The sequence below is a fragment of the Leptodactylus fuscus genome, chromosome 7 (assembly GCF_031893055.1).
Source record: "Leptodactylus fuscus isolate aLepFus1 chromosome 7, aLepFus1.hap2, whole genome shotgun sequence".
Classification (NCBI taxonomy): Eukaryota; Metazoa; Chordata; class Amphibia; order Anura; family Leptodactylidae; genus Leptodactylus; species Leptodactylus fuscus.
The window spans coordinates 150,554,186-150,566,710 of record NC_134271.1 but is presented as its reverse complement, the minus strand read 5'-3'; positions in this window follow the sequence as shown (position 1 = coordinate 150,566,710).

The following is a 12,525-nucleotide window of genomic DNA, read 5'->3' as shown; positions in this document are numbered from 1 at the left end:
CTACATAACGCGCTCGCACACTTCCAAATAGACTTTCTATGTTCAATGTCTCACCATGATTAAGAGTTCTCCTTCATGTCAGTGAATGAAGCCAATCTGTTTGATATTCAGAGATTAATCCTGTCCACTAAACTCAATCCGGTAGTGTAATGCTAGACTTTGGGGATTGTGCAGACCCAATTGCGGTTCCCTTTATTTTATATCAAGGGAAATCTGTGATAATGAGACTCAATAACAGGAAAAACTGCAGCCTTAAAAATAATTCTAACTTGACTCCTGGTGGTGCAACCCATGATATATAGAATATTTTAGGTAACAGGTGTGGCCAGGACTTGTTATGCAACACTAGTGTGCTCAGGGCAAAGTGTAAGAGGATTTTACTGGTAAATTCAGAAGTAAACCTTTCACCACCCGAATGCTGACAGCTCAGAAAGGAAGGAGAGAGTCGATGTCTGTGAGGTCTACTCAGTGCTAGAGAAACTAATTTAGGGGTTTGGTCTCATTGATCCATATTGATTATGATAAGGGAGGTATCCTGTCACCATTGGTACAAAAGAGCCCATTAGTTGTCTTGTTATTGTAGTAGTTGAATTCATAAGCAGAGGATGATTCTTATATCTGGGAACAGTATTATAGGAGATATATTCTTGTACATAGGAGCAGTATTATAGTAGTTATATTCTTGTACATAGGAGTAGTATTATAGTAGTTATATTCTTGTACATAGGAGCAGTATTATAGTAGTTATATTCTTGTACATAGGAGTAGTATTATAGTAGTTATATTCTTGTACATAGGAGCAGTATTATAGTAGTTATATTCTTGTACATAGGAGTAGTATTATAGTAGTTATATTCTTGTACATAGGAGCAGTATTATAGTAGTTATATTCTTGTACATAGGAGCAGTATTATAGTAGTTATATTCTTGTACACAGGAGCAGTATTATAGTAGTTATATTCTTGTACATAGGAGTAGTATTATAGTAGTTATATTCTTGTACATAGGAGCAGTATTATAGTAGTTATATTCTTGTACATAGGAGATAGTATTATAGTAGTTATATTCTTGTACATAGGAGGTAGTATTATAGTAGTTATATTCTTGTACATAGGAGCAGTATTATAGTAGTTATATTCTTGTACATAGGAGATAGTATTATAGTAGTTATATTCTTGTACATAGGAGTAGTATTATAGTAGTTATATTCTTGTACATAGGAGGTAGTATTATAGTAGTTATATTCTTGTACATAGACGTAGTATTATAGTAGTTATATTCTTGTACATAGGAGCAGTATTATAGTAGTTATATTCTTGTACATAGGAGTAGTATTATAGTAGTTATATTCTTGTACATAGGAGTAGTATTATAGTAGTTATATTCTTGTAGATAGTAGTAGTATTATAGTAGTTATATTCTTGTACATAGGAGTAGTATTCAGTGGCGTAACTACCGTGGTAGCAGCAGTAGCAGCTGCCACAGGGCCCGGGCCATTAGGGGGCCCGGTGACAGCCACTACCGCTGCGGTTTTTTTTCAATAGGCAGTTACGGGCCTATTCACTTGCCGATCCTGGCTGGGCCGGGATCGGCAAGTGACACCGCGGGCCCCACAAGGGCTATCATTATACTCGGGGGTCTTTGCAGACCCCCGAGTATAATGATCGGCGGACCGGAGAGGTAAGGGAACATAAAAAACTGTTACTTACCTCTCCGCGATCCTGCCAGGCCTCCGTCCTACTGCTGTCTGACGTCTCTGACGTCACATGAACCCGGCATGCTTCCCGGGTCATGTGACGTCCGACGTCATTAACGAAGGACGCGAGAGGAGGACAGCACAGCACAGGAGGACAGCACAGCACAGGAGCCGGGGAACAGGTAAGAAGCAACAGTGTTTTTTTTTTTTATGTTTTTATTTCCCGGGTCTCCGATTATTATACTCTGGGGTCTGAAAAGACCCCAGAGTATAATAATTGTTTATGGGTGTCCACAGAGGAACGTAATACTGTGTACAGGGGACACTATTGGGGTTAATACTGTGTGTGCAGGGGCCACTATTGGGGTTAATACTGTGTGCAAGGGACACTATTGGGGTTAATACTGTGTGCAAGGGACACTATTGGGGTTAATACTGTGTGTGCAGGGGACACTATTGGGGTTAATACTGTGTGTGCAGGGGACACTATTGGGGTTAATACTGTGTGTGCAGGGGACACTATTGGGGTTAATACTGTGTGTGCAGGGGACACTATTGGGGTTAATACTGTGTGTGCAGGGGACACTATTGGGGTTAATACTGTGTGCAGGGGCAAGTAAGGGACATAATAGAGTGCGGAGGAGGGGGTCGGTCGAGGTCTTCGGCGTCAGTTGGGATGGGGGGGGGGGCCCCATGTCAAAAGTTCGCCACGGGGCCCCGCCATTCCTAGTTACGCCACTGGTAGTATTATAGTAGTTATATTCTTGTACATAGGAGATAGTATTATAGTAGTTATATTCTTGTACATAGGAGCAGTATTATAGTAGTTATATTCTTGTACATAGGAGATAGTATTATAGTAGTTATATTCTTGTACATAGGAGGTAGTATTATAGTAGTTATATTCTTGTACATAGGAGGTAGTATTATAGTAGTTATATTCTTGTACATAGGAGGTAGTATTATAGTAGTTATATTCTTGTACATAGGAGCAGTATTATAGTAGTTATATTCTTGTATATAGGAGCAGTATTATAGTAGTTATATTCTTGTACATAGGAGTAGTATTATAGTAGTTGTATTCTTGTACATAGGAGTAGTATTATAGTAGTTATATTCTTGTACATAGGAGGTAGTATTATAGTAGTTATATTCTTGTACATAGGAGGTAGTATTATAGTAGTTATATTCTTGTACATAGGAGCAGTATTATAGTAGTTATATTCTTGTACATAGGAGTAGTATTATAGTAGTTATATTCTTGTACATAGGAGCAGTATTATAGTAGTTATATTCTTGTACATAGGAGTAGTATTATAGTAGTTGTATTCTTGTACATAGGAGTAGTATTATAGTAGTTATATTCTTGTACATAGGAGGTAGTATTATAGTAGTTATATTCTTGTACATAGGAGCAGTATTATAGTAGTTATATTCTTGTACATAGGAGGTAGTATTATAGTAGTTATATTCTTGTACATAGGAGCAGTATTATAGTAGTTATATTCTTGTACATAGGAGTAGTATTATAGTAGTTGTATTCTTGTACATAGGAGTAGTATTATAGTAGTTATATTCTTGTACATAGGAGGCAGTATTATAGTAGTTATATTCTTGTACATAGGGGTATTATTATAGCAGTTATATTTTTGTACATAGGAGCAGTATTATAGTAGTTATATTCTTGTACATAGGAGTAGTATTATAGTAGTTATATTCTTGTACATAGGAGGTAGTATTATAGTAGTTATATTCTTGTACATAGGAGGTAGTATTATAGTAGTTATATTCTTGTACATAGGAGGTAGTATTATAGTAGTTATATTCTTGTACATAGGAGCAGTATTATAGTAGTTATATTCTTGTACATAGGAGTAGTATTATAGTAGTTGTATTCTTGTACATAGGAGTAGTATTATAGTAGTTATATTCTTGTACATAGGAGGCAGTATTATAGTAGTTATATTCTTGTACATAGGGGTATTATTATAGCAGTTATATTTTTGTACATAGGAGCAGTATTATAGTAGTTATATTCTTGTACATAGGAGCAGTATTATCCATGTACTGTACTACACACCTTCTTACAGTTTACTTTCAGAATGATATCCAAGGTCACATTGGTTGACATGGGAATCTATAGTCTTAACCTGCTCTAGTATTATATATGATGGCATAGATACAGAAGTTCAGGAGGACATATGATACACAATAGGCCTAGATATATTACCTCAGCAGACAGTATCACATGTGATATACTGGATACTATCTCACATTTCTAACCATAAGCTATCTATGTCAATATAATTCCATCTGCCTCACCTCTATGACATCATGTCTTCACCTTTTATAACAGTTCACTATCAGCCATCGCACGTGTTAGCTGCACAGAATAAGGAAGAGGAAGTCTGGTGCAGTAACGTAACTCACAATGGAAGAGAAACTCTTCATCATGTTCCTCAAGGCAGTCTTGAGCAGTATCTGTGTTGTAGCAGGGCATTATACTCACGTATCACATTGGAAGCAATAGGGAAAAAAGCAGCCCATTCATTTCTATAGGGAGCGCTCGTATGCCGACTCCCATAGAAATGAATGGGAAATACTTTATACGCCGCTGATTCTGAACGTGTTTTACTTTCAGAATAAGCTGGCGTATACTCAGTGTGAATGAACCCTTACAGTAACATTCCCATAAATGCCAGTACTTAAGGTTTCTCAGCAGAATATTGCCCAGAGCACTACACTGCCTCTTGATCTTCCTCCAATATTGCACCCTGGTGCCAGCTCTTCCCATGGTAAGTGACGCCCATGTATCCAAAAACACATTCTTGAGGCAGGGTTACCATCCAAGAACAGTTGATAACCAAATCACCAGAGCCACCAGAATACCAAGATCGGAGTTATTACCAAATGGAGGATACCAGAATCTACCGGAAATTTATCTACCATGTATCCAGTCATTCACAATAAGAAAATGTGATTCATCAGATAATTGAACCTTCTCCCATCACTCCGATGCCATTTGCCCCCAGTAGTTGTTTTTGGTAGAGATCAGTGGTTAGCATGTGTATTCTGACCAGAGTTATAATAGAGTTAGTATATGATCCTCAAACTAGGAATTCTCACCTTATTGTCTGTGAGCTCCTGATACTTAAGCAATCTTCTAAAAAAAATAAAATAAAAGAAATGTATGCCGAGCTAAACAACAACAAAATCTGTATGATTGAATGACCAAACAGCAATCTATTTATAGTAATAAGTCTTATAATTTAAAAGTAGGTTTCATTCAATGGGAATGGTACCTATAGGGTGCCGCTTCCAATCAGAATTGCCATAACATATGATACATCTGTACATTAAATGTATAGAGGCATGTATAGAGAACCCTGACCAGATGAAGAGTCTTGGTTCAGATTATTTCACACTGACCAAAGGTGGACACTGTGCAGAAGAGGAGAGGGAAGACGTGTTCAAAGGATATCTGTAATCTATATGATCAACACAAGAAGTACCAAAGGACCAAAGAAGTGAAATTATGTTTATGCTCTTCACACTACCTTATCACTAGCTACATAGCCCTATAAACCACAAGCTGCAATGCCCTGTGTGTTCTCACATTTCTATGATAGCGAATAGTAATTTTCTCAACAATTTGTTTTACTGTAGCTCGTCTGTGATCTTGGGCCACATGGGCTAGCCTGGACTCTTTAGATACCCATTGCCTTGTCACTGCTCTACAGGTTTTCCTTCCATGCACCACTTTTGGTATCCAATAACATCTACATAGTAGGAATATCCCACAAGAATGATTTTCAAGGTGTACTAACCCAATGGTTGCCATTACAATGTTGCCCATGCCAAAGAAATGAGCATTTATTTCTGTTCAATATATCTCTAGCTCCTAAATATTCACAGACACCTCTATTATCACAGACTCTGGACAAAATATTCTTTGGAACGGGTTCTCCTCCTATGTGTGTGGCCTCACGTAAGCTGCGGTGTATGTCATTATACTTTCCTACAATGTCCCCTGCAGGTAACAAAGGAAATGGCAGTCTAAAGATAAACTGCAAAGACAACCAATAGAGCCGTCAGATAAATGTGTATATTGATGGCTATGGGAAGAATATGCAAATCTGTCTTCCATGATGTAATTAGGAAGTCAGAAGCTGCCTCGTTGTTGCAAACCAATAGAGGGGGCTCACTGGAATGTGCAAGCCTGTCTTATGACAGGATTCCAGTGAAATAACCCAATAATGGCTGCTCCCTTTAGCATCATGCCCGACTTTCCAAGAGGCCTTTGTTTTGCAATGACGCTGGGATTATTACCAGGAATGGTCTCTCAATAGAGGACGGCCGTTTCGATCTACTTGGATCTCTTCAGCTCGATGTAGAGAGGACTATAACCTGGTAGAGGTGAGAGGCTTAGACAGGGTTAAGGGGATATTGTCACTCCTTAGGGAGAGACCACCATATAGGTGTGTGGAGATTTATTAAGCCTTTAGCACTCCACTTCGCAAGGACTTCCTAATTACATCATGGAAGACAGGTTTGCATATTCTTCCCATGGTTCCTTGCGAAGTGGAGTGCTAAAGGCTTAAAGAGGACCTTTCACCATATCCGGGCACAGGCAGTGTTATATACTGCCGGAAAGCTGACAGTGCGCTGAATTCAGCGTACTGTGGGCTTTCCCGATCTGTGCCCGGTGTGAAGAGCTTACGGTCCGGTACCGTAGCTCTTCTATGGTCAGAAGGGCGTTTCTGAGAGTCAGCCAATCGCGCTGTGCTGTGAGAGCCGGGAGGAACTCCCCCCTCCCTCCCTGAAAATGCTCGTCTATGGACGAGTACTGCGAGCAGATGGAGGGGGGCGTTCCTCCCGGCTCTCACAGCACAGCGCGATTGGCTGTGCTGTAAAGAAGGACATCTCTGACTGAGTGTCAGAAACGCCCTTCTGACCATAGAAGAGCTACGGTACCGGACCGTAAGCTCTTCACACCGGGCACAGATCGGGAAAGCCGACAGTGTGCTGAATTCAGCGCACTGTCAGCTTTCCGGCAGTATATAGAACTGCCTGTGGGCAAAATGGTGAAAGGTCCTCTTTAATAAATCTCCACACACCTATATGGTGGTCTCTCCCTAAGGAGTGACAATATCCCCTTAATATTGATGGCTAGACAGAGATGTAATGATAAGTGACATGTGACCCAATCAAAAACAATTGGGTGTCTATGTGGCTTAGTGGATGGCGGTGAGATGAGCATCAGCTTTTCGTGCTACTATTGAGCAGTACTTTCACACAATCCTTCCTCCTTCTGATACCAGGTTCTTTCCATGGCTTTTTGGTTTTTCTTGGCCCGCAGAGCATCCTAGAGTAGAAGACGTTATACACGAAGGAGGACAAAGAGATAAAGATCACATTGCTGAAGTCTAAAGGACTGATTTATTAAGGTTATGTTCACACAGAGGAGTTTGGAGCTGATTTAGAGTCAGATTCTGCTTCAAAATCAGTTCCAAATTTCACCTTAGGTCTGTTTTCACATTGAAAAATTGCCTCAACCCAGTGGAAGAGACTGGAGGACGGGAGTAGTAGTGGCATAGGCTGTGCCACCTGCTAGGCCGAGCACACTCTACATGCACCCCAATCCCACTCCAAGCTTGATGATGGGGGTAGTAGTACACTGTCCAAAACCCAGTCTTGGTCATAGGAGGTTGTCCAGTAATCTTTAGGCTCTATAATACAGTTCTCCACTCCTCCTCCTCTCGTGCCACTCCCAATCTCGGATGATGGGGATTGTGGTTCAGGGGGACCTGACAGGGTTCCGGATACCTGGATACTGGGCTTTGTCTTGTCCCTCCTGTCAGGGTCCTCTACTGTTCCTCCTGGCACGGAAAAGATACATTCCAAGATGATAGGCAGCAGCGCTTTCCAGGGCTGTCTCTGGATAAGCTTGGGACATAAGATGATCCTTCATGGGGCTGTAAGGCTGACCGTTGGCCTCAGCTCAGCAGCTGGGGTGCAGGGATGCTCTGCACTCTCTGAACACTATCTCTGAACTGACACTGAAGACCAAGGAATTTCCTCTTCATTTTTGGGTCCCGGGCTCCCCGCAGCAGAATACCAATGAAGAACACTGGAATTGCTCCACAGCTTTCTGATGTATGGGCCTAATCTGCAGAGAATCTCAAGCCACAGAATCCGTAACTCAAGCAGATGTGGAATCCGTGGCAAGATCAAGCAAGACTTCCAAAAAAACACAATGGAAGGCAGAATCGTGGTGGAATCTGCCCCGTAATCAACAGCAAATTCCACCATGTGGACAGGGCTGAAATCTGTCTCAGTGCATTCTAATGAGAGGCGGATGCTAATTAAAAAAAGAAAAGCGTCATGTTCAATCTTCTGGATTCTGCCTGAGAATACCCACCGAATGAATGGGAGGCAGAATAATACCATCTGGCCTATGAAGAATTTGCAAATTCCGGGGTGAATTCTACAGTGGATTCTGACGCCGAATAGGTAAAGTGCAAATATTCTGAATTCCTGAAGCTAAATTTTTCTGTTTCTACATATTCAGTCATATGAACATAGTCTAAGACTGGCGGTTTCCATGTTGTTCTTGGTAACCCATGCCAGAGTTCTTGCCTAATTTACGATCTCATATGTTCGGCGGATCCTCGGGGGTCTGCACACCCAGAGAGAAATGTATGCCAGATCCTTGCTAGAGTAGACCCTGGCCAACGCCCTTTTGAGAAAAATGATGTGAGGGGAGGCAGAAATCTTAAAAAGCCTGTGGATTCTTCCAAGTTTGTTGCATTCTGGCGGCCATGAATGTTTTTTTATGTAGATTGTGAGCCCCATATAGCGATCACAATGTACACGCTTTTTCCTTATCAGTATAACTTTGTAGAATGGGAGAAAATACACGCAAACATGTGGAGAACATACAAACTCCTTGCATATGTTGTTCCTGGTGGGATTCGAACGCAGGACTTCAGCGGGGCCTTGGTTTTCTTTGTAAAATGTTACTACGTCACTTCTGGTATTGTACTTTGTCTTATTTTCATTTTTGGTTGTTATTTGATGTTTTATATTATAAAAAAAATTAATAAATTTGATCAAATCTAAAACTTAAAAAGTCACATTTCTTGCTCAATATTCCTGAGGGCGGGATCACATCTGAGCCCGGTCTCTGGTTTAGCCAACGCAGCCAGTTTCCGTCTTCTGTCCCGTGAAATTGGACAGGAAACGGAAACCCAGTGGTCAGCTGGACACAAAGTTTGTGTCCAGTTTAAAAAAAAAATGGTTTCCCCGTGGACACGCACATGGGCAGTCACCTTTGCAGACCACCAGGTTTCCTTCTCCTGTCCAGTTTCGCGGGGCAGAAGATGGAAACCGGCCAGATAGACTAAACCGGAGACCAGGCACAGATGTGAACCCGCCTTGACCTGTAACAAAAAGTGTGGCATTTTCATGGCTTGTGCGCCATGCTTTCTGGAGTACAAGCCATGATAAATCAGCCCCAATTGGTGGAGACCACCAGTCATTTCCAAATTTTTAGAGAATGCACATCCATATCGAATGCTGAGGGTGGTCAAGAGTAAATGCTACTGGTAATACAAGCCACTGAAGATGTATAGGCACCGTAAGGATTCTGAGAAATGTGTCACATGACGAATCGAGGAGTTTCACGAAGATGAGAGAACACACTATATATGTTCATGATGCAGGTATATATGAGGTGCCATTTGCCTGGCATGTTGTCCAACAGTTCCACTGAAAATAGGATTGTTTGGTTGACAGATCATCCTCAAATCATCAGCTAGGTTTATAGGACAGAAACACGATGGAGTTCCATACATATGGCAGGTATCTGCACAATGGTCCCGAGCTCTTGCCTGAAGCTCAAGTGACTTCCTCTTCTTTCGCCTTCCTAATTCCCCCCTCCCCCCCGATTATCCATTATATGTGGAGTCATCCACCAGTCTTGGCACATGTCCAGCAGTATCTGACCAAGAACAGGACACATCTAGCAAAGTTTTATGGTAGACCAATACCTTTGCCATTTGTGTGTAAAGTCGTGGGTTGCAGCGTTATGGGTCGACGTACTCTTCTGAATGTAACTATGAACAGTCACTGTGTGATTTCTACAAGACCACAATGTATTGTGGGTTCACTTGGATGAGATCAATCACAGGACATTAGGTATTAAATGGAAGCCCAAATAAGACAAAAGAACATCTTATGGTTGGGGACAGTAAGCATGCCATACACATAAATAAGTTACAAGACTTACTGCTTTCACAACGATTGAATATTGGGGCACTAAACCACTCACTTGTGGACCAGTGGTTTAGTGTCTTAGATAGCCCTATTATAATGTATATAAATCTCATTGGACTCATCTATAGTGCGCCTGGTGACTGTCTGCTTCTACGAACAAGAATATAACTACTATAATACTGTTCCTATGTACAAGAATATAACTACAATAATACTGCTCCTATGTACAAGAATATTACTACTATAATACTACCTCCTATGTACAAGAATATAACTACTATAATGCTACTCCTATGTATAAGAATATAACTACTATAATACTGCTCCTATGTACAAGAATATAACTACTATAATACTGCCCCTATGTACAAGAATATAACTACTATAATACTACTCCTATGTACAAGAATATAACTACTATAATACTACTCCTATGTACAAGAATATAACTACTATAATACTACTCCTATGTACAAGAATATAACTACTATAATACTGCTCCTATGTACAAGAATATAACTACTATAATACTACTCCTATGTACAAGAATATAACTACTATAATACTACTCCTATATACAAGAATATAACTACTATAATACTGCCTCCTATGTACAAGAATATAACTACTATAATACTACTCCTATGTACAAGAATACAACTACTATAATACTACTCCTATATACAAGAATATAACTACTATAATACTGCCTCCTATGTACAAGAATATAACTACTATAATACTACTCCTATGTACAAGAATATAACTACTATAATACTACTCCTATATACAAGAATATAACTACTATAATACTGCTCCTATATACAAGAATATAACTACTATAATACTACTCCTATGTACAAGAATATTACTACTATAATACTACCTCCTATGTACAAGAATATAACTACTATAATACTGTTCCTATGTACAAGAATATAACTACAATAATACTGCTCCTATGTACAAGAATATTACTACTATAATACTACCTCCTATGTACAAGAATATAACTAAATACAAAGAAAAAGATATAAAGTAGCTCACCCTTATCGTCCTTTATGGTATCAAGATTGGTGCACGACCCTATTCTCCTTGACTCACTGGAGTGGATTTGTACAAAATAGTTTCTTCAAAACCGCAGCTTTGATGTAAGGGTCCGCAACTCAGAACTTTTTTTAAAACAACTTCTTTATTTCATCTTCTTAAAAAATCAGTTCGCCACCTTAGGCTGAGGCACACATTCATAGACAACACATAGTGAAGACAAGATAGACACTGGACATTGTGAGTTTAAAAATCGCTATGAAACTTGTCTATGAATGTGTGCCTCAGCCTAAGGTGGCGAACTGATTTTTTAAGAAGATGAAATAAAGAAGTTGTTTTAAAAAAAGTTCTGAGTTGCGGACCCTTACATCAAAGCTGCGGTTTTGAAGAAACTATTTTGTAAGAATATAACTACTATAATACTACTCCTATGTATAAGAATATAACTACTATAATACTACTCCTATGTACAAGAATATAACTACTATAATACTACCTCCTATGTACAAGAATATAACTACTATAATACTACTCCTATGTACAAGAATATAACTACTATAATACTGCCTCCTATGTACAAGAATATAACTACTATAATACTACTCCTATGTACAAGAATACAACTACTATAATACTACTCCTATGTACAAGAATATAACTACTATAATACTACCTCCTATGTACAAGAATATAACTACAATAATACTGCCCCTATGTACAAGAATATAACTACTATAATACTACTCCTATGTACAAGAATATAACTACTATAATACTGTTCCTATGTACAAGAATATAACTACAATAATACTGCTCCTATGTACAAGAATATTACTACTATAATACTACCTCCTATGTACAAGAATATAACTACTATAATGCTACTCCTATGTATAAGAATATAACTACTATAATACTGCTCCTATGTACAAGAATATAACTACTATAATACTACTCCTATGTACAAGAATATAACTACTATAATACTACTCCTATATACAAGAATATAACTACTATAATACTGCCTCCTATTTACAAGAATATAACTACTATAATACTACTACTATGTACAAGAATACAACTACTATAATACTACTCCTATATACAAGAATATAACTACTATAATACTGCCTCCTATGTACAAGAATATAACTACTATAATACTGCTCCTATGTACAAGAATATAACTACTATAATACTGCTCCTATATACAAGAATATAACTACTATAATACTGCTCCTATGTACAAGAATATAACTACTATAATACTGCTCCTATGTACAAGAATATAACTACTATAATACTGCTCCTATATACAAGAATATAACTACTATAATACTGCTCCTATATACAAGAATATAACTACTATAATACTACTCCTATGTACAAGAATATAACTACTATAATACTGCCTCCTATGTACAAGAATATAACTACTATAATACTGTTCCTATGTACAAGAATATAACTACAATAATACTGCTCCTATGTACAAGAATATAACT